Raw genomic sequence first — 25608 nt, 5'->3', positions numbered from 1 at the left:
GCATGCTTCCTTCTCGTCTGCCAACATACTCATCCGCAGTCTTCATCCCTCGATCGCACCCCGTGCCGACCTTCTCGCTAGCTGCGTCTCTTGCTCCTTGAGCAATCTTCCGCTCTGGCTTTCGTCCCTCGGAACCACCGCACCCTTCCTTCTCGTCCGCCGGTGTACTCTTCCGCAGCACCTCGTCCCTCGGACGCATCGCGTGCCGTCCTTCTCGCTAGCTCCGTCTTCCGCTCGAGTACCTGTGCTCCTAAGCTCCTGTACATTTAGACACAAGGTTAAAAACACACAGGACCTATGTAACGACCCGACCCCTCGGTCCCTTAGGCGGCCCAACTGGCGGCCCATTTGGTGGTCCCTTGGGCGGCCCAACTGGCGACCCAACTTGCGGCACCTTATGTCGTCGACCGACGACCCTCAACCGTGCCGTTACTCACTAGGTCTTCCCACCCCTAGCCAGTGGATTTTTACCTTCCCCAGGATTCAAACTCTAGATCTCCAGGCTAAGTACTAGAGTTTATGAATCCTGGTAGCCAAGTGAGTGGAGCTCACTTGACTACCAGGATTCATAAACTCTAGTACTTAGCTTGGAGGTCTAGAGTTCAAATCCTGGGGAAGGCAAAAATCCACTGGCCAGGGGTGGGAAGTCCTAGTGAGTAACGACACGCCTGAAGGGTCGTCGGTCGACAACATAAGGGGTCGCAAGTTGGGCCACCTAAGAGACCGCCAATGGGCCGACCAAGGGGCCGGGTCGTTACAATAAAACACTCACTTGGCTACTAGCATTCATAAACTCTAGTACTTAGCCTGGAGGTCTAGAGTTCGAATCCTGGGGAAGGCAAAAATCCACTGGCCAGGGGTGGAAAGACCTAGTGAGTAACGGCACGGCTGATGGTCGTCGGTCGATGATATAAGAGGTCGCCAGTTGGGCCGCCCAAGGGACCACCAAAGGGTCGCCAAATGGACCGCCAGTTGGGTCGCCCAAGGGGCCGAGGGGCTAAGGGGCCGGGTCGTTACAATAAAAGGCGCCTTTTTATTGTAACGACCCAACCCCTCGGCCTCTTGGGCGGCCCAACTAGCGGCTTCCCACCCCTAGCCAGTGGATTTTTGCCTTCCCCAACATTCGAACTCTAGACCTCCAGGCTAAGTACTAGAGTTTATGAATCTTGGTAGCCAAGTGAGTGGCACTCACTTGGCTACCAGGATTCATAAACTCTAGTACTTAACCTGGAGGTCTAGAGTTCGAATGCTGGGGAAGGCAAAAATCCACTGGATAGGGGTGGGAAGACCTACTGAGTAACGGCACGGCCGAGGATCATCGGTCGATGACATAGGGGTCGCCAGTTGGGCCGCCCAAGGGACCGCCAAATGGGCCGCCCAAGGGGCCGGGTCGTTACAACCTAATTTAACTTGTTGATCACACCAAAACAATCTTGGGGTTCGAATAGTCATTGCTTGAGGGTTTTGTTGTAGTGATGCTCCTCATTCTAGTGCAATATAATCGACACCTAGTCAAGGTAGATTAGGTTGTTAGAACCTTTCTGAGCTAGGGATGAAGAGCTCTGATCACTTAATCTCAATTATAGTCTTGTCCTTTGAATGCACATTAGAATACTTGAATTAAACTTGATGCCACATGCATAACAACTTGGTTTTATTTGGTATTTGCATCTTAAGGTGACTAATCCAAGGCCTAATTCTAGCAATTTACCATCGGTGGGTCAGCAAGAGGAGGGGGGTGAATTGCTTGTAAAAAAAATGACCTTTTCCTGACTTTCAACTCTGATTAGTAGCAACAGTATAATTATAACAAGTAAATTAAATAACTACAAAATGAAAGAAGAGGTAAAGAAATTTATTTGGTTATAACTTAGGTGGTTGTTAATCTAAGATAAATGAAAAACACTAAAAGTCTCCTTCGATGAAGGCGGAGAAGCCTCTTACACTCGTTGAATGCTCAGACAGTTGCTAGGAAATAAATACTAGAGTTGATGATTAATTCCTAGATTTAGGGGTCTTTTTATAGCCCCTGAAAAATCTTATCTGGGGTTGGAAGACGCCTCCAATAAGCTGAAAGGCACCTTCAGCAAGGCAAGAAAGGATAAAACTTTATCTTTCTCCAATGGGAGTTTTTGCCTAGTCAAAGGTGCGTTCAAGTGATTGAAGGCGCCTTCCATGAAGGCTTGAAGGTGCCTTCCACTAGAAGGGTGCGAGGGCACCTTCAATCCATTGAAGGCACCTTAAGCAACTACTACTGGGCTCCAAGTCTTCTCCTTTAGTACTTCCGCTGCTCTACTCTCTTGGGTGATTTTGGCCAACCGGAATAGGGCTTATCCATACCCATTTTCTAGCCTTCTCCTCGAGCGATCTAATTCCCCGACTTCTCATCCCTCAAACCGCCAGACGCGTCCTTCTCGTTTGTAGGTGTTCTCTTCCACAACACCTTGTCCCTCGGATGCATCGAGCCCATCGACTCTCTTCCTGTGCCATCTTTCTCGCTAGCTACATCTTCCACTTGAATTCTTGTGTTCCTAAGCTCCTGCACACTTAGACACAAGGATCAAATACACAAGACTAACTTAAGTTCGTTGATCACATCAAAACTACTACGAGACACAAACAATCTCCCCCTTTTGATGTGCATCAACCCAAGTTTAAGTTGGGGTTAAAAAAATATAGTATAATAACATGATGAATGTATAAGTATAAGGTTACAATAAATTTAAATAAATTAGTTGCAAAATTCAAAATTGATAAAAAATCCTAACTCCCCCTTAATCTTCCTAAACTTTTACTTATCTTCCCCTTTGATCACATAAAAAAAATTAAAAAAAAATACAATAAAGTGTTACAAAAATTTTGGCTTTTTTTTTGGCTAAACATTCATGAAGAATTTGAAGAAATGTTTAAAATATTTAAAAATAATTTTATAGCAGTTAACCTTTTAATAGTTTAGACAATTAAACATTCATTTCTATAATTGACTTCTAGGCTATGGTGAGATACTAGGCCTTCTTAAATATTATAACAATAACCACTGTTAGATAAAACCTCTTAAAGAAAAGAAATATTTAATTTTCTTTTTGAGTATACTAAATTGATTATAACAATTTAATCCAAGTATGATCTTGGAACCCAGTATATGTTTCTTCCTACTGGATTTACTAAAAATTTAGAGGGTACATAATTTATGTGGATTTTTCTAATTTGACCCCTATAGTTCCTGATATACCAATTTAGCTATCTGTAATTTAAATTTTGAAACCCTTTTTGAGTTGAGAATGCATAGTCATTTTCTAGTTTTTCTATTTGAATATTTAAAATTTTATTTTCTATTTTTAAGTAATCATACATTTCTAGAGGACATGACTTTGCTTAATTTTAACTTAACATTTTCTTTATCCAGATTTACTAGATCCTTAGAGAGTACTTTAATAAATTGAAATAATTTTTCAGGAGGAAAGACACGTACCTCACTTACCTTGTATTCTAATGCTCCTCCTTCGTCATTACTTCATTTAGAGGATCCTCCCCCTTCATTAATGCTCATCTCTGAGGAACTTGCAATGCCCCTCTGGTGATCTGCCATCAGAGCTAGTCCGGCGTAGGCTTCGATCTCAGACTCATAATGACTCATCCCATGTTGTCTTCAGATTCTTGTGCTTTGATCTTGTCAATATTTTTCCCTTATCTTTCTCTCTTCTTTAGTTCAGGACAGTCATCCTTATGTGCCCTTCTCCTTGGCAGTTGTAGCATTATACCTTCCTTTTGCTTCTGAAGTCCTTTTTTATCTGTGACTTGAATCTATTAGATTTAATAAATCTATTGAATTTCCTTACCAATAATGCTGCTTCATCTATGTTGATTGAATTCTTGGAGTCTTGATCTGGTTCACCCTTTTGGTTAGCTTTTAGTGCTATTTTATGGGTTGTCTTTTCTCCTTTGTTTCGCAAGTCTGTACATCTTGATTTGTGAAGTTCAAAAGTGAAAAAAAGATTTTCTAATGAACTAACTTCAAGATCTTTAGATATGTAAAATGAGTCGACTATAGATGTCCACTCGGGTGTCCTAGAAAATGTATTTAAAGTATACCTTAGCAAATCTCGATTCGTTACCTTTTCTCCAAGATTTATGAGTCCGATGATGAGTTCTTTGATCCTCGAGTGCAGATGTGTAACTATTTTGCTTTCTTCCATCTAGAGGTTTGTCAGTTAGTTTCGGACCAGGTCTTATCTTGCGAGATTTGCTTTGGAAGTTCCTTCCTACAGCTCCAGGAACTTCTCCCAATGTTCCTTTGTTGATTCATAATCTCTGATCCAATTTACTTCTTGGAGTGGAAGTATGCTGAGTAGTTGGAACTCGGTTTGTTCGTTCGCTACGAAGTCTACTTGCTCCTTCTTGGTCCATTGGTATTCTTCCTTTTCATTTCCTTGGGAGTCTTTGGGAGCTACAAAATCATATTTAATTATTAATATAATTTCAAAATCGATTTTAAAAAATACCTCGGACTCCACCATAGAAGCTGAGTAAGTGGCAGCCTCTGAGGCAGTCATAAAAGTTGTATGGCTCAGATACTTCATGATAAACTTAGACATGTTTTCTGGTTTGCCCAAAAATTATTACAATTTATTATAATAATAGTGATGCAATAGCAAACTCGAAGAAACCATAAGTCCATAAGGCAAGTAAACACAATAAAGCGCAAGTACCACCCAATATGAGAAATCGTATAAACGAAGAGAAGTTGTTGCCGCCTAGATTGCATCAGGTGATGACCCTGTAGATCCTTTCACTAAGGTCCTTAAGGCAAGAGCTTTTGATGGGCATATTGAAGGGTTGGGAATAAGATGTATGGCAGCATTTATGGTAGCACAGTCTTTTAGTATAAGTGGGAGATTGTTAGAGTGTATAATAAAAGTCTAGCTTTTGTATAAACATTTATTTAGAAATAAAGAATCACAGTGGTCAATATCTACATTTATTTGTTAAATGTAATTTGTTCAATTCATTTATATAGTAGACAACATGGTGTGTGGTGTCACACACAGAAGATCATATTGTCAGTTCTTTATAAATTATAAACAGTTGCTCATGACTAAGATGGAAAGGAAAAAACCGTTGAAGTAGTCGTAGTGTAATTAAGTATTAGTTTATCTTAACTAATAAATTACACTGATACACTCCAAGTGTATTGAGTAGGACCATTTTAGGTAAGTTCCTTTTGTACTGATTTTATAAAAGAACTAGACCTTAGTTATTATGGAAGTGTGCTCTTAATCCTAATATAATAACAAACACATATATTTAGTATTTATTTCTTTGACTTATCAATGGGTGAGATTTAACTTGATAAGTCAATAAGCCCGATAAGTTGGGAAATGATATTTCTTATAGTGTGTGTTGTTGATTATAGAAGGAATCTGTGTTCTAGTTATCTACGTTGAGAATGTCCCCAAGAGGAGCTCATAAGGATTGTCATGTTAAACCCTGCAGGTGGACTTAGTCCGACATGACAATGAAGTTGAGTGGTACTACTCTTGGAGCTAGATATTAATTAAGTGAGTTGTCAGTAACTTACTTAATTAGTGGGCATTCGTTATCTTAAACACAGGGAGACTAACACACTCATGATAAGAAGGAGCCCATAATGTAATTTGAGATTGGTGCGGTAGTGCGATACTAACTCTCTAGTGGAATGAGTTATTATCGATGAACTTGAGTTGTGTGTTCGGGGTGAACACGGGATACCCAAGCTCATCGGAAGGCCAAAACCAATTTCTCCTCTAGGTCCCTCTCGTAGCCTCATTAAAGCCTCAAGTCCATCTAAAGAAAGGTCCATCTTGGTATCCAAGAAGGGGGTCGGTCCATTGCTTGGTGACCAAGCAATGGTCGGCCATCATATCCTCTTAAGGGGGCCGGCCCCTTGCTTGGTGCCCAAGTAAGAGGGGGCCGGCCACAATAATTCAAACAAGGAGGGGTGTTTTTGAATTTTTAAAATCTTCTCTTTGTAGAAAACTACAAGTTTTAAAAGAGAGATTTTAAATTTAAAAACTTTCCTTATTTGAATTAGGCCACATGTTTTAAAAGAAAGTTTAAAAGTTTTAAAACTTTCCTTTTTTAACCATCCTCATGGTTTAGGAAAAAAGGAAGAGAAGTTTTAAAATTTAAATTTTCTATCACCATGTTAATAAAGGAAATTTTATAAGAGAAGTTTTAAATTTTAAAACATGGTTTTAATTTTTAAAACTTTTCTTTTTTAACTCCTACTTTAGGAAATTGAAAGAGAGCTTGTAAAATTTTATAAGAGGATTTCTTCTTGTAAAATTTTATAAAAAAAATATATTTCCTTCCTTATAGGGGCCGACCACCCTTGATTGGTGCCCAAGCAAGGGGCCGGCCAATAGGATTAAATCATCATCCAATCAAATATATGATTGGTGATTGATTCAATCAAGAGGAAAGAAAAGGAAAAATTAAAAGGGAAAAGGAAAAACATGAGGAAGATTTTAATTTTTTGTAAAAAGTTTTTCCTTATTTGCCTTGGGCAAGTATTATAAAAGAAGGGGAGGAGAGGCTTCATGTTTTAATGAATTCTTTTTCTCTCTTCTCTCTAGTCTCCTCCTTAGGGCCGGCCCCTAGCTCTTTGTCATTCTAGGGATGGCCACATATTGCTTGTGGTTTCTTTAAGTGGCCGGATACAAGAAGGAGGAGAAGGAGAAGAAGAAGAAGAAGAAGGAGGAGGAGGCATCTAATTCTAGTCTCTTGCTTGTGCTCTCTCATGATGGCCGGATCTCTCCCCTTCCCTTTCCTTTGCTCTCTTTGGTTCCTAAATTGGTGGTGGTGGCCGGATTTTATAGGAGGAAGAAGAAAGATTTTTGGGTGATGTTCATCTTGGAGGATCATCGCCCACACGACGTCCAAGGCGAGGCGAGGAATACGACAGAAGATCTTGAGGTCATTAACATATAAAGAGAAGGTATAACTAGTAATTTTCTTCCGCATCATACTAGTTATTTTTCTTTGTATGAATTCCAAACACAAGAGGAATTAGATCTAGTTTTTCGAATTTATTTTTCGAGTTTGTGTTTTCTTTGTTTTTCAAATTTGTGATTCGATTGTTCTTTTTTGTTAACCTAGAGTTATTTAAGGAAATTAAATATTAGCTTTCCTTAAAAGGCTTTGTCTAGGTGGTGGTGGTTGCTCCCATATCTAAGAAGGCCATGTGCCTCGCCATGCAATCCTGGAAGGCAATTTTGAAAATTAATATTTAATGAAATTAATAACATAGGTGGATTTGAATCAATAGTATTAAGTTCCGCTTGCGATTCAAATCTAAACCATTAAGAACAGATAAGTTAAATTTGGAATTAATGATGTTAAGTTTCGTTTGCGATTCCTAATTTAACTTCTAAAGAACACAATAGGTTATTTAAGGAAAGGTTCGACACTTGTACAAAATTTGTGTACAGTGGAACCGGTACAATTTTTCTAGGACTAACCAACACCTATCGAGTAGAGGATCCATCAACATATAACTTCTAAGTTTTCTCAATTTTCAGACCCTGTACTTCTGTTATGAAATCATCTAGGGCTTGAGCTTTAATGGTTGTTCGAGGTTGGTATTGTATATTATATTCAATGAGTTTGGTGGTCCACTTGATCAATCTTTTAGACGCCTCAGGGTTGATGAGAACTCGGCTCAAAGTGCTATTAGTTAATATGATGATTGAATATGATAAAAATTAGGACACAACTTTTGAGCAGCTAAGACAAATCGATACGCCAATTTCTCGAGTCTGGTGTAACGACACTCTGCTCCTTTTAATAAATAGCTCAAAAAGTATACAGGTTGTTGTTTTTTCCCCTCCTGCCTCATCAACACTGAACCAATAGTATATTTATTAGCTGATAAATAAACCTACAAAGTTTTACCCACTATTGGTTTAGCTAATATGGGCAGAGCAGCTAGATAATTCTTCAACTCCTCAAATGCCTTGTCGCAATTAGCATCCCATTAAAACTTGATCGCTCGGCAAATTATCTTGAAGAAGGGAAGACTTCGATCAACCGATTGGGAGATAAAGTGAGACAGAGTGGTGATTCGGCCGGTCAGTCTTTGTACCTCCTTTAGATTGTGTGGGGGAGCCATGTTCTATAGAGCTTGTACCTTGCTAGGATTAGCTTTAATCCCTCACTCGAGCCTAGAAATCTTCCACTTCTAGCTCCGAACAAGCATTTGTAGGGGTTGAGCTTAAGCCCATACTGCCTCTAAGTTTTGCAAGTTTCTTCTATGTTAGTGCACAAGTTTGCAGCTTGGAGAGATGTGATGAGGATATCATCCCTATAAACCTCCATGTTTGACCCAATTTGCTTTTGAAAGACCTTATTCATAAGCTTTTGATAGATAACTCTTGCATTCTTTAGTCTGAATGACATAACATTATAACAATAAGTGCCCTCAGTAGTTATGAAGCTGATCTTTTCCTGGTCCTCCTTGGCGAATGGAACTTGGTGATATTTTTGATAAGCGTCCAACATACAGATGAATTCACAGCTAGAGGTAGAATCTACTACTTGATCAATACGAGGCAGGGGATAAAATTTTTTCAAGAAAGCTTTGTTAAGATCTCTGAAGTCGATACTGACTCGCCACTTGTTTCCGGGTTTGGAGACCAAGAATACATTGGCCAGCCAGCTCGGGAATTGCATCTCCCGGATGTAGCTTGTCTCCAATTATTTGTCCAGCTCTTCTTTGATGATTTTATTCTGGTCGACTACAAGATCTCTCTTCCTTTGCTTGACCAGACATGCGTCTAGATAGACATGGCGGACATGTTCCATGACTATTGGAGACACGCTCATTACTTCTTTGGGCATCCAGGCAAACACATCATTGTTGCCTATCAAACATTCCACCAGCTCAACCTTAAGTTCATGAGCCAAGTCAGCCACTATCTGAGTGGTGGCTTATGGCCGACCGGCTTGAATTTGTACTTTTTCTTTTTCTTCATATGCCAAGACAGGCGACTTCTCTTGAATAGTATTAACTTCCATCCTCTACATTTTTTGAGTGACACTAGCCTCCATCTTTACTATCTCCATATAGTACTTGCGTGCTACCAGTTGATCTCCCTTGACTTCCCCCACTTGGTTATCCATAGGAAATTTTATTTTCTGACAAAAGGTTGAGACGACCGCTCAGAATTCATTTAGGGTTAGTCAACCCAAAATAATGTTGTAAGCAGTGGACGAATCCACAACTATAAAGATTGATCAACTCATTCTCATCAAGGGCTCCGCCCCTAAAGATATGGCCAACTTTATTTGGCCAAGCAACCAAACTTTGTTGCCAGTGAACCTATACAATGGAGTCACCATGGGCTGAAGCTCTCTCAGGTCTATTTGTAGCTGCTCGAATACTTGCTTAAAGATAATATTAACTGAGCTGCTTATATTAATAAACGTGTGAGAAATGTTTTAATTAGCTATGACAGCCTTTATTATTAAAACATCATCATGAAGGACCTCCACCCCCTCAAAATCTCTAGGCCCGAAAATAATCTCGAGTAACCTACGAGCATGCAACTTTCTCACCAGATTGGAATCCCCATTAGTCGGCCCTCCAACGATCATGCCAATATTGCCCCTAAGGGGCATTGTTAAAATTCGCTTGTCGAGTCAACGGTTGTTCTTACTGAACTTGGGCAGGTGCTTAATCTTGCTCAGCCTAGGTCTGAAGTGCTCCCTGTTGTGGCTCAGTCGCTTTGTACTCAATCCTAAGCGGACTATTTTATTGCTGATATGGTCGGCGATTTAGAGCTCGAGAATGTTGACGGTATCTGGGGTTATCGTTTTACATATTCGTAGAGTATAACAATCTTCAGTACTATGAGTAGATATCCGATGGTATGTGCACCACTTTTATGGAGCTTCCTGAGGAACTTTCACATGCTACATGGCCTGAGGCCGCGATTCTGGATGACGATATTGAGGACCCGCCTGGGATCCTTAGGTTGGACGGGCAAGTAATGTTGGGCGCTCGATAGCTCGAGCAGGAGTGGGCATAATGCCCTCCTTCTTTCGGGCAACCTATACTTCTTTAACATTGATGAATTCAGTTGCCCATTCAATCAGTAGGACAAAATTTATTGGAGGTTTTCTAACTAAATCATGGAAAAAATCATTTTCATTGATCCCTTGAGAAAAGACGCTCACTAAAATCTCTGTGGTGGTTGTGGGTACATCTACAGCCACCTGATTGAAGCTCTTGATATAGGATCGGAGTGTCTCTTTGGGCTCCTGTTTGAGTGAAAAGAAGCTCCAAGGGGTTTTGTAGTAGCGTGATTGCTGGAGAAGTGATGGAGATGTTGGTTGGTCTTAGGAAGATCGTACCGGTTCCACTGTATAAAAATTTTGTACAAGTGTCGAACCTTTCCTAAACAACCTATTGTGTTCTTTAGAAATTAAATTAGGAATCGCAAACGGAACTTAACATTATTGATTCCAAATTTAACTTATCCGTTCTTAATGATTTAGATTTGAATCGCAAGCAGAACTTAACACTATTGATCCAAATCAACCTATGTTACAAATTCAATTAAATATCTATTTCGGAAATCGGTTCCCAGGACAAACATGGCAAGGCACATGGCCTTCTTGGGTATGGGAGCATCCACTACTGCCTCGACAAAACCTCTTAACGAAATTAAATATTTAATTTCCTAAAATAACATTATGTTTAACCAAAAAGAACAATCGAATCACAAATTCAAAAAACATACAAAAAACACAACTTCGAAACAAATTTGAAACTCTAGAATCATATGCCTCTTGTGTTAGGAATTCGTACAAAGAAGAACTATCATGATGCAGAAAATAATTACTAGTTATACCTCTTCTTTGTATGCTAATAACCTCGAAATCTTCTGCCGTATTCCTCGCCTCCTCTTGGACGTCGTGTGGGTGACGATCCTCCAAGATGAACACCACCCAAAGTCTTCTTCCTCCTCCTCTAAAATTCGGCCACCACCACCACAAAGAAATAGGAGAGCAAGGGGGAAGGAGAAGGAGAGAGGGCTGACCACAAGAGGGAGCACAAGCAAGAGAATAAGAATTGATTTCTCATGAGGCCTTTCCTCCCCTTCTTTTATAATACTTGCCCAAGGCAAATAAGGAAAAGATTTTTATAAAAATTAAAATCTTCCTCTTGTTTTTCCTTTTCCCCTTTTATTTTTTCTTTTTTTTTTCTCTTGATTGATTCAATCATTGATTGAATGCTTTTAATGGTCGGCCCCTTGCTTGGACACCAAGCAAGGGTGGTCGGCCACATCACCAAGAAGAGAAGAAACCCTCTTATAAAATTTTATAAGCTCTATTTCCTTTTGTGGATGTTAAAAAAGGAAAGTTTTAAAAAATAAAACCAAGTTTTAAAATTTAAAACTTCTCTTCTAAAATTTCCTTTTTTAACATGGTTACAAAAATAGAAAGTTTCAAATTTAAAACTTCTCTTACTTTTTTCTAAAAACCATGAGGATGGTTAAAAAAGGAAAGTTTTAAAACTTTTAAACTTTCTTTTAAACCATGTGGCCTAATTCAAATAAGAAAAGTTTTATATTTTAAAATCTCTCTTATAAAACTTGTAGATATCTACAAAGAGAAGATTTTAAAAATTCAAAACACCCCTCCTAGTTTGAATTATATTGGCCGACCCCTTCTTGCTTGGGCACCAAGCAAAGGGTCGGCCCCTTTGAGAAGTAAGTGGCCAGCCCCTATGGCTTGGTCACCAAGCCATGGGTCGGCCCCCTCTAGGACACCAAGATGGGCTTTTCAGGAGTGGATTTAAGGCTTCATTGAGGCTACGATAAGGACCTAGAGGAGAAATTGGTTTTGGCCTCCTGATAAGCTCAAGTATCCTGTGTTCACCTTGAACACACAACTCAAGTTCATCAACAATAACTCATTCCACTAGAGAGTTATTATTGCACTACCGCACCAATCCCAAATTACATTATGGGCTCCTTCTTATCATGAGTGTATTAATCTTCCCGTGTTTAAGATATCGAATGTTCACTAATTTAATTGAGTTACTGACAACTCACTATAATTAATGTCTTAGTCTAAGAGTACCACTCAACCTCATTATCATGTCGGACTAAGTCCATTTGTAGGGTTTAACATGATAATCCTTATGAGCTCCTCTTGGGGGCATTCTCAACCTAGATTACTAGGACACAGTTTTCTTTTATAATCAACAATACACACTATAAGTAATATCATTTCCCAACTTATCGGGTCTATTGAATTATCGAGCTAAATCTCACCCTTTGATAAGTTAAAGAAATAAATATTAAATATATGTGATTGTTATTATATTAGGATTAAGAGCACATACTTCCATAATAACTAAGGTCTTGTTCTTTTATTAAGTCAGTATAAAAAGAACTTACCTTAAATGGTCATACTCAATACACTCAGAGTGTACTAGTGTAATTTATTAGTCAAGATAAACTAATACTTAATTACACTATGACTATTCCAATGGTTTATTCCTTCCCATCTTAGTTGTGAGCAACTGTTTATAATTTATAAAGAACTGATAACATGATCTTCTGTGTGTGACACCACACACCGAGTTATCTACAATATAAATTAATTGAACAACTACAAATAAATGTAGACATTTGACCAATGTGATTCTTTTATTTCAAAAATAAATGTTTACAAAAGTTAGGCTTTTAGTATACACTCTAACAGGAAAAATACCTTGCAAAAGTCCTTGAAACAGCGAATGGAGTTGTCAAGTAGCTATTTAAACCATCACTGGACCGCCCCGCGAATGTGGTGAGGAACATTTGGCATTTCACACTGTCCGTAAATTGCTGAAGAAGGGCATCATTTTCAAATTTGAGGAGATGATCCTCCTCATCGGTTGTTCTTGAATATTCTCCTATATTCAGACTTTGATATTGCTTTGGCAATGGATCCTCTAGTACCTGTTGGGAGAATAGGGTGACGATTAGCTCAGAAGAACTATCACTGGCTATGACTTTTCCTTTGTGCTTGTCTCAGACAAGTGCTTCTCTCAAAGATTCTTGGAGTACTCCTCCTTGGCCCAACTGCTCAAGCAGTGTTCGAAAAAATGCTTGGGGGCACCGGATTGGTGAAAGAGGTGCAGGAAACAAACGAGAATGGTCTTCCTCTTGCACTCCTCTTTTCCTCTGATGCGCTATCGTCAATGTTGCTAGATTTAGCGGTGGTAGTGTGCCTTTGGTAACTACTTGTCATTGCTGTAATGCCTTTTGCTCTCGAGCCTCAACAATCATCTTGAATTCCTCAGGCGTTAAAGCAACAGTTGTGAGTTTTCCAGCCTCTTCCTTTTCAAAGTTTCAGATTCAGACGAAGATTCTCATAGACAGCACCAAATTTGATCCTATCTGAAGGCTAGGGAGATGGGGCGCTAGCTTAGGTGGATGGTCTATTGACCGGCGGAAGACTTTTGTAACTAGCAATGGAGCTCCTCAATGATCCTGCGTACAATCCAACAATCCAACAAAGCATTAGTGACCAAAGACCAGGGAAGAAATCCCTGGTAAGGCCTTCTAACGCTCAAGTCAATACATTTTTTGGCAAGTGGGAGAAGAAGAACAGTAGAGGATATGCGTGAGAGTAAAGTTTAGATGGTGATCATTCTGTACCTTTCTAATGAAGAGGACCCCCTTTTACATAACACCCCTTATGACCCCTGTGATCATGAGGTGGCTTCCTCTGTCAGAGTTTGTTAGGTTGTTCTTTAAAGAGTCTCCGAGAAATCTTTTTTCTACCCACAGATGTACCTTTTTTTGTTATTTATAGCTTAATCCTTTTATGAAGTCTTTGAAGGCGGATGTGTTATAAATGGATCACAAATGGGAAACAAGATAACCTCATAAAGAGGTTCTAAAGGAATATTCTCTAACAATTCTTTCAGGTTGTTAGAATATTGTCTGTTACTTATCTGCTGAATATATCTCGGTTGGTCTATAAGGTCATCCGTGTTGCTTGCCATTGCATCAATCTACTCTGTCATATGTTAAATACTACCAATATCTATTCAGAGACTAAGATATTATCCACAGTATGCCAAACATTCATTCAAGGAGCCATATAAAAAATTTGGCATGTTAGTGTAAAATACCAGAAAATAGGCGAATATTAATAAGGGAATTTTCCGGAATTTTTGGGCATTTTTCAGGAATTTTTCGGAGCTCGTACGGACGAGTTCACGGGGATAAAAACGGGGGCCCGAGAAAACCTGTTTGGGCTACCCATTTAAGAGAGGAAAAGATTTATTTATTTATCTCTTTTTCCTTTTCTTATTTATTATCTTATTTTCTATTATTTCCTCTCATTCTCGCCGTTCTCTCTTTTCTCCCCGACGCCGCCCGAGCCTTCTCCTTCTCTCTGCCCTAACCGCCGGCCGGCGGTTTCTCTCTTCCGAGCGCCGGCCGCCTCCTCTGTACCGGCCACCCCATGCCCTTGCCGAGTTTCCTTCTGCCGTTTCTCCTCTCCCTGCCCTAATCGGCGCCGCAACAGCCGCCGCTGAGGCCTTAATCCCCTCCGGCCTGTGCCCTAGACTCAGCCCCGACGCCACTGCCGGTACCGGTTTCTCAGCGTCGGCCGCCGGCGGCCGTGCCACATCCCCTCACCTCTTGCCGCCGGCCACAGACCGAGCAGTGCCGACCATCACTGGAGACTGCTTGTTTCCGTGCCCTAACACTGCCTTGCTTCCCTCTTTTGTGCTCTGGATCAGCAATCGGTCACTGCAGCCTCCCTTGTGCGCTGTTTGGTTGATCGCAGCCTAGCTCCTTGCCCTAAATCTGCCGAGCCCTAATTTGTTCTTCACTGCCGTGCCCTAGGTTTTCCCCTTTCTGGTGAGTGAGGTAAGCAGCTTATCTTTGTTGTTTCTTTGTATTTGATCACTGGTTGGATGCAGAAATAACTCACAAATGCGGTTGATTGATATCTAGGTTTGGTGTCAACGGGATTAAGCTGTTGTTGGAGCTGAGGAATCTGATCATTATTCGTACACTTAGGTGAGCATGTTTAGTGAATTTGGTTGGGTTCCTATGGAGGATGTTCCATGCTGTATAATTTTGTATAGGGTATTAGGTTATATCTGGGTTAGATTTAATTTTGGGGTAGGCAATTGGTTATGTTAATTAGGGTTTTCCCTAATTTAGTCTTGTGGATTTTATTTAGCTATTTAAATTCTTATGAATTTTAGCTAAATAAAAATATATATATTGATTGGTACAGACATTGATTCGAGACGGTGTCTCGACGTCAATTTGGATTTGGACTTTTCGATTGGAGGCGGGTACTTTTGACTTTTTGTCTTTGATATGCTTAGTAATGAAATTAACATGTTGCATTAATTGTGTTTCTTATCTGTTTCGGTTAATCACTACCCAAATCTTGGTACGTGCTTGATTGATTGATTGATTTGCATCTCATGTATATTTTACCTGTTTATACATGCTTATAGGGGGTAGTGATATACCATGCTTCACCATGTTCAGGACCTAGGTTTTTATACCTTATGTGTACCTTTGATTCGATATGATTCGTTGACCTAGGGTGCACTTTTCTATATATATGGATTAGGTCAGGATGTTTATATGGTTATTGCCATGCCTCATTTGCATGATTGCATGCTGTGCGATAGTCCGCTCCATTATTGTTGAGCACATCGCCAGTTACATGGATCTGCACACACCACCACTCATGGGTTAGTGGTCGATTTAGGCAGAGTGTGTTGCAGCAGGGACTCTGTTAGGCACCGTTGGTCCGCTCATGGGTAGTGTGACACAATGTGTTATCCGGCAGGGATTCCTCCCCGTCTTTGAGTACCGGGAGATGAGAGCATTGCGCTCCCCCATTTATGATTTGGGGTAGGAGGATAGGTGTACTCCGACAGCATCCCGTCCACTCGGTCACTCATCAGGAGTAGTGACGACAGAGTGCACGGTTGTCACAGCCCTACCCATTCGGCCTCACTATGTGTGTGAGATGATCAACTGGCGTCAGGGGTGACCAGGACACATCATTGGCATCATATGCATGATGCATTTATTGCTTGTGTTTGTGGTTGCTGCATTTATATGCTGCATATTGTTTGGATACCTATGTTTGACATGCATACAGGATTCCTATACCACTCGGACTGTTTGACCTTATACTCAGGACCTGGTTAGTATAGCATTCTCCTGTTTACTTCACATGCATTTTTATCTTTCTTATCAGGAGACTGTACGCATGATTAGTGCTAGGTGTTGTTTCTTTACTTTGCATATCAATTGTACCTGCTGAGTGTTGGACTCACCCCGCCTCCATTGTTGATATTTTCAGGTTGATGCTGTCAGGAGGGAGTTCCAGTCGCTGGTCCCCATAGCACGTAGTGCTACTCCTCTGCTGGTTTTTTGAGTTGTTGTTTTATTTTAGCTTTTCGCTATCAGACTTTGTTTTAGTTTTGTTTTGGACTTTACATATGGATATTGTATGGAATCTTTCCGTTTGATGGACTTTTGGTATGATTTGGATTTATTCTGCTACATGTCTGCCTGGACGGCAGAAGAGGTGAGTTCGTCGGATTTGAGCTTTACGAGTGTAGTGGAGTAGGGTTGATTTCGAGTCAGGGTATAATCTATCTGTTTACTTATATAAACTGCGTGGTGATGCTTTATTTTGTTGTTATTATTCCAGCCGCTTGTGGCTGAGGTATATGTGAGATGTAGAAAAGTTTCAGATTGTCCACCGTACAGGGGAGATGCTACCGAAATTTTCTCGGACAGGGACTCCTCTGGGGCGTGACAATTTAGTGGTATCAAAGCACGGTTTTATATCTTTTGTTTCATATTTTGGATTTTGGGTTTATCGATACAATTTATTTGGTATCGAGGCGGTTATGATACACCTTTTGGTGTTCGGAGATTTATCGGATACATTGTTGGTATTCGGATATTTGGGTTAAGTTTGTGAGTCAATGGGCATTATTGGATTTTCGATATGGTTATGTTTGGATTTCCGTTTGGATTTAGATTTTCTCGTTCGAATTTTGAGGTCAAATTGGGGGCTGGACAACGACGGAACAAATAGGTATGCTGTTATTTTATTGTTGTTATATTGGTATTGACATCTGTAATTTAATTTAACAGATATGAGATGATCTACTCGTATTCTTGCGAGGCGTGGTCGGACGACCACGTCGAGGACCACGGATCTCGGATATGCGAGATGCCCGTTAGTGAGCTGTCGATCGAGGCAGACTCGGGATGCGGCGGGAGCATCGGGCTCTCAAATCCGATAGCTCTGTGGAGATACCTATTTTGGCCACATCGACGGTATCCACGCCTACCACATTTACAGTACCATCGGTACCATTGGTGTACCGACATCCGCTCGGTATGACCTCGGCGTATTGATGCTACCACCACTTGGATCTGATGTATCCTATACGGTGCTTTGTACCCCAGTGCCTCTGATGGCATTTCTTGCACCATATCCGTACCATTACCTCGTACCTCCGATTGCCACCACTTTTGTTCCCCAGACAGCACCGGCGGCTTATGCTCCGGTATATGCACCAGGAGTTCCTCCTCCGGTTTATTTCGGTACCACATAGTATCGACTCAGTGTTTCCTTGATTCCTGTGATAGTCCGACTCAACGATATTGTCGTTGCGAGCTAGGATTCCGGCCTGGTGAGTCGATGAAGACTCGTTTCACTCTTTTCCGCGGAGATCTCGATCCGAGTATGACTGTCATGGATAGAGACTATGGAGCAGACTTTCTTCTATGGGAGAAGGCAGAGCTGGCTGCTTACCATTTACGGGATGAAGCTAATGCCGTGGGTTACTCAGCGTTCTATTATTGGTGAGTGCAACGTCACATGGACCAGTTGAGAGGCTTTTGAGAGCCGTTTCTTTCCATGTCCTATCGGATGTCTCGTGACATTTTATGAGTCAGCGAGAATAACCGCTCGATGACAGTATATCTGAAATTCCTCCGGTTGGCTCAGTTTTGTCGAGAGTTAGTTGCAGAACTCACATGATGCAGTTTATACAAGGATTGGATGGTTATCTGCATATACAGCTTGCCGGATTAGGGATTTCATCTTACTCGATGCATTGAATCGAGCTTTGATGATAGAGTTAGCTCGTGAGCGGCATATCCGGACGGAAAAAGAAGCATCTGGTGAACATCGTGGCATGTCCGGAACACGAGCGGCGATGCTGACCTCGAGTAGTCCTGAGGCAGTCGGGTCGGTACTTGGGGGCGTCTCGTAGGCCTCGAAAATCAGGGCGGTCTTCTTCAGGGCGTTGTTTCTCAGCAGAACCGCAACCACCTTCCGGTGATACTCATTGTTTCGAGATGTGGGTCGAGATCACCTCACCTCGGCTTGCTCTGGGGCAGCCGGTTTGCTTTTTGCACAGACCTGAGCCGAGTGTCATGAAGGCTCGGCCTGCGATTGCGGGAGGTCAGTCGAGAGGATAGTCTAGTCACTGAGGGCATATCGAGGAGGCGGCCCAATCTTCACACGTCGGCGAGGCGACTCCTCGCGGCGGCATTTGGCATGCTTGGACAGGAGTACTCCAGTGCTTCTGTAGCACCCCAGAGTTTTGCTCCAAGACCTTATTATCCGACTCAGGGGCAGTATCAGACTCAGTTCCAGCCAGCTGCACAGTATCAATCACCATCCTCTCAGTCTTATCTGGCACATAGTCCAGCAGCGCCTCAGTGGCAGGCTTCTGCCCAGCCGCAGCAGCCGCTGGCAGCATTACCACCTCCTCCTCCGCCGGAGACTGGACGAGTTCATGCGATTATCAGGGAGGATGCGCAGTGAGCCGACGGATCCGTTTTCCGCGGTATGATTTCCATTTATGCATTCTCCGCTGATATTTTGATTGATACTGGTAGTTCGCACTCTTTTATATCCCGTACCTTTATGCGGGAGATTGGTAGATTACCCACTTGCAGACCCCAGCGATTGACTGTCTCGCTACTGTCCGGTGTTACTTTAGAAGTCACCCAGGAGATCAGAGGTTGCCCGTTAGACTTTGGCAACATGATACTTACGGTAGATCTTCTAGTATTGGAGATGGTCGAGTTTGATGTCATACTTGGCATGGATTGGCTGTCAATATATCATGCTACCGTTGATTGCCAGACGAGGGTGGTCACCTTCCAGCCTCCGAACCAACCCTCGTGGAGTTTCACTGGCATTAGAGATGATGGCATCTCGATTATTTCGGCGATTCAGGCGCAGAAGCTGCTGTCTCACGGCTGTCATGGTTTTCTGTTGTCGTTGATCAGTACTGAGGACAGTAGTAGTTCGCAGCTCTCCAAGGTTCCTATAGTCCGGGAGTACCCAGATGTATTTCCAGAGGAGCTGCCAGGTTTGCCTCCTAGAAGGCAAGTGGAGTTCGCTATTGAGTTGATTCCGGGGACCGCTCCGACATCGAAAGCTCCGTATCGTATGGCACCAAAAGAGTTGAAGGTTCAACTCCGGGAGCTTTTAGACATAGGATTCATTCGCCTAGTGTTTCACCATGGGGTTCTCCAGTTCTATTTGTCAAGAAGAAAGACGGCACCATGAGGTTATGTATTGACTACAGGCAGTGAATTTGACCGTCGAAAATAAATATCCATTACCACGGATTGAGGATTTGTTTGATCGCTCGAGAGGTACTTGATGTATTCTAAGATTGATGCGATCCGGATATCATCAGTTGAAAGTCAGAGATTCTAATATCCAGAAGACAGCTTTCCGTACCAGATACGGTCATTATGAGTTTTTGGTAATGCCATTTGGGCTTACCAATGCTCCAGCGGTGTTTATGGACTTGATGAACCGCATCTTTCTGGAGTATCTGGATCAGTTTGTTATTGTTTTCATTGATGACATATTGGTCTACTCTCGTTCCGAGGAGGAGCATGCACAGCATCTTCGCACAGTCTTGGAGATTCTTCGACGACATCAGCTGTACGCGAAGTTCAGCAAGTGTGCATTCTGGCTATCCTCAGTTGGTTTTCTGGGACACGTGGTTTCTAGCAGAGGTATTTCAGTTGATTCTCAGAAGATCGAGGCTGTCACCGGTTGGGAGCAGCCGAAGTCAGTTCAGGAGATCCGCAGTTTTCTAGGATTGGCCGGATATTACCGACGTTTTGTCGAGGGCTTTTCGCGTATTGCTATGCCACTGACACGTCTTACCCGGAAAGGCGTGAAGTTTGCATGGTCCGAGGATTGCGAGACAAGCTTTCAGGAGCTGAAGCGGAGATTAGTATCGGCTCCAGTTTTGGTTTTACCTTCTGGAGAGGATGGATTTGTACTTTACACTGACGCATCTCTTCAGGGTTTGGGCGCTGTTCTGATGCAGCACGGCAGAGTAGTCTCTTATGCTTCTCGTCAACTGAAGGAGCATGAGAAGAATTACCCAGTTCATGACTTGGAGTTAGCTGCCATCATCTTTGCTCTGAAGCTTTGGCGTCATCATTTATACGGTATCACATTTGAGATTCTCACTGATCATAAGAGTCTCAAATACATTTTCACTCAGAAGGAGCTTAATCTCCGACAGAGGAGATGGATGGAGTTCCTGAAGGACTACGATTGTACCATTAGCTACCACCCGGGAAAAGCTAATGTGGTTGCGAATACTTTCGGCGAAGTCCGAGGACTTTGGCTTGCCACCGGACTTGATCACGACTTGATTGAGTTTCTCGGAGTTAGATCTTGAGGCGAGGGACCGGCAGGCGGTATTACGGTTACCATGGTTGCTCGATCGTCGATCGTGACTAGGATCCAGAGGCCCGGTGGTGATCGGCATTTGCAGTTCATTAGCGATTAGATAGCTTCAGGCGGGAAGTTCACACGAGACGAGGAGGGTGTTATATACTTCGAGGATTATACGTACCTCGGTCTCATCCGGTCTTACAGGGCTACTGGAGGCACATCGTTCTCGATTTGCGATCCATCCAGCGGGACCCGTATGTATCGAGACTTGAGGCGTTCCCTACTGGTGGAACGGCATGAAGAAAGACATCGCGGTTCGTAGCTAGGTGTCTTGTTTGTCGGCAGTGAAGGCCGAGCACCAGAGACCTGCAGGATTACTTCAGCGGATTCCTATTCACGAGTGGAAGTGGGATCACATTACCATGGACTTTGTGGTAGGGTTGGACACGGACTATGACGCGATTTAGGTAATCGTTGATCGATTAACCAAATCCGCGCACTTTTTAGAGATTCCCTGGATCGATTGGCAAATCTGTATTGTCGGGATATCATCGGACTACATGGTGTTCCGTTGAGTATCATTTGGATAGAGATCCACGGTTCACGTCTCGTTTCTGGCAGAGCTGCAGCAGGCCTTGGGCACACAGCTCCTTTAGTACAACTTTCCATCCACAGACGGATGGGCAGTCAGAGCGGACCATTCGGACTTTAGAGGACCTGCTGAGGTCATGTGTTATGGATTTCGGGCAGTTGGGAGGACCATCTGCGTTGGTAGAGTTGCCTACAACAATAGCTTTCATTCAGCTATCCAGACACCGTTTGAGGCGTTGTATGGTAGAACTTGTCGGACACCGTCCTTTGGGATGAGGTTGGAGAGGCTCGATTGTTGGGACCTCATAGGGTTCGACGCAGATGCGAGTTGGTCCGTACTATCAGACGGAGGATGTCAGAGGCGCAGGATCGTCAGAAGAGTTATGCTGATCGGAGACGCAGACCACTAGAGTTCTCTGTTGGCGACCATGTATTTCTACGAGTGTCACCCACGAAAGGGGTGAAGAGATTTGGCCTCAGAGGTAAGCTAGCTCCGCGGTACATTGGTCCTTTCGAGATCTTGGAGAGGATCGGAGCGGTAGCTTACCGATTGGCACTACCACCGTCTCTGTCAGGCGTTCACGATGTATTTCACGTATCGATGCTGAGGAGATACGTGCCCGACCCGACACATGTGCTGGCAGATATCCCAGTTCCAGTTCAGCCTGACATTACCTATGAGGAGGTTCCGGTACGGATTCTCGACCGGAAAGAGTGTCAATTGCGGAACAAGACTATCCGATTGGTTAAAGTCGGATGGCAGCATCATTCGGATGAGGAGGCTACTTGGGAGCTCGAGGACACTATCCGAGCTCGATATCCCCATCTTTTCACTTAAGGTATGTGATTTAGTTTACCATTCAGCATTTATACTTTATATCTGTTGTTAGTAATTGCTGATGGTAGATAACGAAATTTGGGGACCAAATTTTTATTAGTGGGGGAGAATGTAAAATACCGGAAAATAGGCGAATATTAATAAGGGAATTTTTCGGAATTTTTGGACATTTTTCGAGAATTTTTCGGAGCTCGTATGGACGAGTTCACGGGGATAAAAACGGGGGCCCGAGAAAACCTGTTTGGGCTACCCATTTAAGAGAGGAAAAGATTTATTTATTTATCTCTTTTTCCTTTTCTTATTTATTATCTTATTTTCTTTTATTTCCTCTCATTCTCGCCGTTCTCTCTTTTCTCCCCGACGCCGCCCGAGCCTTCTCCTTCTCTCTGCCCTAACCGCCGGCCGGCGGTTTCTCTCTTCCGAGCGCCGTCCGCCTCCTCTGTGCCGGCCACCCCATGCCCTTGCCGAGTTTCCTTCTGCCATTTCTGCTCTCCCTGCCCTAATCGGCGCCGCAACAGCCGCCGCTGAGGCCTTAATCCCTCTGCTGCCGAAGCCCTAGCCGCCGGCGACTCTGCCACCGCCGATCTCCGGCCTGTGCCCTAGACTCAGCCCCGACGCCACTGCCGGTACCGGTTTCTCAGCGTCGGCCGCCGTCGCCGTGCCCTAGCACCGCCGCCGACACATCCCCTCACCTCTTGCCGCCGGCCACTGACCGAGCAGTGCCGACCATCACTGGAGACTGCTTGTTTCCGTGCCCTAACACTGCCTTGCTGCCCTCTTTTGTGCTCTGGATCAGCAATCGGTCACTGCAGCCTCCCTTGTGCGCTGTTTGGTTGATCGCACCCTAGCTCCTTGCCCTAAATCTATCGAGCCCTAATTTGTTCTTCACTGCCGTGCCCTAGGTTTTCCCCTTTCTGGTGAGTGAGGTAAGCAGCTTACCTTTGTTGTTTCTTTGTATTTGATCACTGGTTGGATGCAGAAATAACTCACAGATGCGGTTGATTGATATCTAGGTTTGGTGTCAACGGGATTAAGCTGTTGTTGGAGCTGAGGAATCTGATCATTATTCGTACACTTAGGTGAGCATGTTTAGTGAATTTGGTTGGGTTCCTATGGAGGATGTTCCATGCTGTATAATTTTGTATAGGGTATTAGGTTATATCTGGGTTAGATTTAATTTTGGGGTAGGCAATTGGTTATGTTAATTAGGGTTTTTCCTAATTTAGTCTTGTGGATTTTATTTAGCTATTTAAATTCTTATGAATTTTAGCTAAATAAAAATATATATATTGATTGGTACAGGACATTGATTCGAGACGGTGTCTCGACGAGGGATCAATTTCGGATTGGACTTTTCGATTGGAGACGGGTACTTTTGACTTTTTGTCTTTGATATGCCTAGTAATGAAATTAACATATTGCATCAATTGTGTTTCTTATCTATTTCGGTTAATCACTACCCAAATCTTGGTACGTGCTTGATTGATTGATTGATTTGCATCCCATGTATACTTTACCTGTTTATACATGCTTATAGGGGGTAGTGATATACCATGCTTCACCATGTTCGGGACCTAGGTTTTTATACCTTCTGTGTACCTTTGATTCGATATGATTCGTTGACCTAGGGTGCACTTTTCTATATATATGGATTAGGTCAGTATATGGTTATTGCCATGCATCATTTGCATGATTGCATGCTGTGCGATAGTCCGCTCCATTATTGTTGAGCACATCGCCAGTTACATGGATCTGCACACACCACCACTCATGGGTTAGTGGTCGATTTAGGCAGAGTGTGTTGCGGCAGGGACTCTGTTAGGTTGGTCCGCTCATGGGTAGTGTGACACAACGTGTTATCCGGCGAGATTCCTCCCGTCTTTGAGTGGGAGATGAGAGCATTGCGCTTCCCATTTATGATTTGGGGTAGGAGGATATGTGTACTCCAACCCGTCCACTCGGTCACTCATCGGGAGTAGTGACGACAGAGTTGTCACAGCCCTACCCACTCGGCCTCACTATGTGTGTGAGATGATCGACTGGCGTCAGGGGTGACCAGGACGCATCATTGGCATCATATGCATGATGCATTTATTGCTTGTGTTTGTGTTTGCTGCATTTATATGCTGCATATTGTTTGGATACCTATGTTTGACATGCATACGGGATTTCCTTATCCCTCGGACTGTTTGACCTTATACTCAGGACCTGGTTAGTACAGCATTCTCCTGTTTACTTCAGATGCATTTTTATCTTTCTTATCAGGAGACTGTACGCATGATTAGTGCTAGGTGTTGTTTCTTTACTTTGCATATCAATTGTACCTGCTGAGTGTTGGACTCACCCCGCCTCCATTGTTGATATTTTCAGGTTGATGCTGTAAGGAGGGAGTTCCAGTCGCTGGTCCCCACAGCACGTAGTGCTACTCCTCTGCTGGTTTTTTGAGTTGTTGTTTTATTTTAGCTTTTCCCTATCAGACTTTGTTTTAGTTTTGTTTTGGACTTTACATATGGATATTGTATGGAATCTTTCCATTTGATGGACTTTTGGTATGATTTGGATTTATTCTGCTACATGCCTGCCTGGACGGCAGAAGAGGTGAGTTCGTCGGATTTGAGCTTTACGAGTGTAGTGGAGTAGGGTTGATTTCGAGTCAGGGTATAATCTATCTGTTTACTTATATAAACTGCGTGGTGATGCTTTATTTTGTTGTTATTATTCCAGCCGCCTGTGGCTGAGGTATATGTGAGATGTAGAAAAGTTTCAGATTGTCCACCGTACAGGGGAGATGCTACCGAAATTTTCTCGGACAGGGACTCCTCTGGGGCGTGACAATTTAGTGGTATCAGAGCACGGTTTTACGATCTTTTGTTTCGTATTTTGGATTTTGGGTTTATCGATACAATTTATTTGGTATCAGGCGGAATATGATACACCTTTTGGTGTTCGGAGGATTATCGGATACATTGTTGGTATTCGGATATTTGGGTTAGCAGGTTTGCAGTCAAACGGGCATTATCGGTTCGATATGGTTATGTTTGATTCTGTTTGGTTTATTTGGATTTTCGGCGATATGTACGCTCGGAATTTTGAGACTGGACAGCGACGGAACATCTCCGACAGCAAATAGGTATGCTGTTATTTTATTGTTGTTATATTGGTATTGACATCCGTAATTTAATTTAAGATATGAGACGATCTACTCGTATTCTTGCGAGGCGTGGTGTTGACGACCACGTGCGAGGACCACAGGATCTCTGGATATGCGAGAGATGCCCACTGTTGGTGAGCCTGTCGATCGAGGACAGACTCAGATGTGCGGGAGCATCGGGCTCTCAAATCCCGATAGCTCTGTGGAGATACCTATTTTGGCCACCAACCGGTATCCACGCCTACCACATTTACGGTAC

At 42.7% G+C, this 25608-nt stretch overlaps 1 long non-coding RNA gene across 1 annotated transcript; it reads left to right on the top strand.

The window, feature by feature from the left end:
* The first annotated feature begins 23066 nt into the window (after positions 1–23066).
* On the top strand, positions 23067–23553 carry LOC121973184. Its single transcript, XR_006109410.1, has 3 exons — positions 23067–23124; positions 23212–23277; positions 23501–23553. It is a non-coding gene; the product is annotated as an uncharacterized LOC121973184 (long non-coding RNA).
* The last annotated feature ends 2055 nt before the right edge of the window (positions 23554–25608 follow it).

The sequence above is a fragment of the Zingiber officinale genome, chromosome 4A (assembly GCF_018446385.1).
Source record: "Zingiber officinale cultivar Zhangliang chromosome 4A, Zo_v1.1, whole genome shotgun sequence".
NCBI lineage: Eukaryota > Viridiplantae > Streptophyta > Magnoliopsida > Zingiberales > Zingiberaceae > Zingiber > Zingiber officinale.
The sequence above is the reverse complement of the archived record's forward strand: the minus strand, read 5'-3'. Positions and strand labels throughout refer to the sequence as shown.